The following is a 3,007-nucleotide window of genomic DNA, read 5'->3' on the forward strand; positions in this document are numbered from 1 at the left end:
CAGAACGGCAATGTATCAGGAAAAGGTTGGTGTATATGATGAAGATGGGGTGGGGGAAGGGGCAGGAGTAAATGATAGGTGGAGATGGAGCCCAAAGAGAGAGAAACAGCCAGGCAGACAAAGGAGTAGGTAAAGGTCAGTCCTGGGAGAATGAATGGTTGCTAATTAGGGCCATTAATGGCTGATAATGGGTTGGTTGTGGCGACAGCCCATTTGATAGCGAGGCCTGGTGTGTGGCAATTGGCATAAGGCCGTGGGAGAAGGTGTCTCAAGCCGTAAAATTGCTGAACCTTGATACTGAGTCCAAAAGACTGTAGAGTACCCAAGCGGAGAATGAGGTGCTGTTATCCCAGCTTGCACTGAGCTTCGCTGGAGCACTACAACAAGCCCTGAGATACAGATGTTGGCCAGGGAACAGGGTGGAGCGTTGAAGTGACAGGCAACCAGAAGCTCAGGGTCTTTCCTGCGGATAGAACGTAGATGTTCTGCAAAGCAGTCACCCAGTCTGCACTTTGTCTCCCCAGTGTAGGGGAGACCGCATTGTGCAGACATAATATCACTAACACAAGAACCAGCCAAACTATACAAATGACCTAAGGCTCAAACACTTGAGCCATCTGTGTTCCCCTAACATTGAGGGCTCTTGTGGCACAGTGATAATGTCCCTGCTTCGGGGCCAGAAAGCTTGGACTCAAGTCCCACCTACTCTGGACACATGTCATAACATGTCTGAATGTAAAATATCTATTCAGGAAGCTCAATGCAGGTCAAAGAATGAATTTAAATCATCCCAAGTCCACATGGCTCTGTTGCAGAACACAACAGTTATTTACCTCCAAACATGTGAGAAGATTTGACTTCTTTTTAACTTTAGAAAAGTAACAATCCAAGACATCATTGATTATGTGAATAATCTGGCAGCAACAATGTTACACTGGCAGGAACAATGTTACACTGGTAGCAACAATGTTACACTGGCAACAACAATGTTACACTGGCAGCAACAATGTTACACTGGTAGCAACAATGTTACACTGGCAGCAACAATGTTACACTGGCAGCAACAAGACACAAGTCAGGAGTGGGATGGAATACCCCCCACTTGCCTGGATGAGTGCAGCCCCAACAACACTCAAGAAGCTTGACACCATCCAGGACAAAGCATCCCGCTTGATTGGCACTACATCCACAAACATCCACTCCCTCCACCACCGACACTCAGTAGCAGCAGTGTGTACTATTTACAAGATGCGCTGCAGAAATTCACCAATGATCCTCAGACAGCACCTTCTAAACTCACAACTACTTCCATCTAGAAGAACAAGGGCAGCAGATATATGGGAACACCACCATCTCCAAGTTCCCCTCCAAGTCACTCACCATCCTGACTTGGAAATATATCACCGTTTCTTCACTGTCACTGGGTCAAAATCCTGGAATTCCCTCCCTAACGGCAGCGTGGGCCGACCCACAGCAGGAGGACTGCAGCGGTTCAAGAAGGTTCAAGCAGCTCACCACCACCTTCTCAAGCGGGCATTGAGGGATGGGCAAGAAATGCTGGCCGAGCCAGCGACACCCACATCCCACAAGTGAATTAAAAAAACACTTTCTGTCAGTAAGAACGACTGTGGAATATTTAACAAAAGATCGAGTTTACATATACTGCTTTAGAGAAGCAGAAATGTTTAGTGCAATGTGGATAACTGCCAATTGAACACATAATTACCAAGTGTAATGGCTCCTGTATAATTTGCAGTTACAAATTGTATTGCTAACCAGTGCAGATTTATAATCTAAACTGATGTTAAGTCTCAACAACAGCCCATTACAGACAAGCAGTCAACAGTGCAGTGTAATGTTGCATCAAGCGAATGAGATATCCAAACACCAGACAGAATTCACAAAGATTCTCTGATTAAAAAGCAAAGTTCGAAGCTCAGACACGGGCTGAATAACCACTGTGTGAAAATCTGGAGAGGAAGGCCAAATCCTGTATTGTCAGTTAAAATGACACCAATTCAAACTCAATTGCTCTGTCAATTCAGAGCCCAACCCTCATTGAAATGTACGCAACAAAGGAGCTGTGAGATGATTTATAACCACAGGAGCATGATAAATACCTGTACTTTCAAAATGAAGTTGTAAGTTCAGTGACGAATCTATTAGTTTGTTGACCTTATCAAAGTAAACCAATCATTATATTATCAGCATTATTTCAGATGTTGTGAATAAGTTTGTTGGAGGGTCTCCTGGAAAATTGTAATGAAAATTAAAGGGTGGTTTCCCCCCAGAGGCTAAGTTTAAGCCTGAGGTGCAAAGCTAATCAAGATTGTGCTTTTCTGATGAAGGGTCTAGGCCCGAAACGTCAGCCTCTCTGCTCCTATGATGCTGCTTGGCCTGCTGTGTTCATCCAGCCCTGCACCTTGTTGTCTCGGATTCTCCAGCATCTGCAGTTCCTACTATCTCTGATTTACTGTCTGCTTGTTATTATCTGAAGTTAGCTCATTTGAATAATTACTCATAATTCAGCAAACACTTCTCACTAGTTTAGCATCATCCTGGAATACAAACGTAACCCAGTATCTATTCTCTAAGACATAAGGTCTTGATAAAGAAATAGCCGGAACTGCCGATGCTGGAGTCAGAGATAATACAGTGTGGAGATGGAGAAGCACAGCAGGCCAGGCAGCATCAGAGGAGCAGGAAAGCTGACATTTCAGGTCGGGACCCATCTTCAGAAAGGTCTTCTTAAATGCCTCTTCCCTGTTTCAACCACCCTCACCTCCAACCTTCATCGGAAGGTTATGAGTCTTTGGAACTCCAGGTGGTAGTGGTAGTTATGTGATGTTATTAAGGCAAAATTCACTGACAAGGGAGTCAACTGGAGGGTGGACTTGAGGCACAAGCAGATCAGCTGTGATTTCATTGCACGATGGTGCAGGCTGAAGGGACAGAATGGCCTAACTCCTGCTCCTTCTTCCTAAGTGGTTTCTTAAGCTCCCTCACC

The sequence above is a fragment of the Rhincodon typus genome, chromosome 21 (genome assembly GCF_021869965.1).
Source record: "Rhincodon typus isolate 14 chromosome 21, sRhiTyp1.1, whole genome shotgun sequence".
NCBI classification, from domain to species: domain Eukaryota; kingdom Metazoa; phylum Chordata; class Chondrichthyes; order Orectolobiformes; family Rhincodontidae; genus Rhincodon; species Rhincodon typus.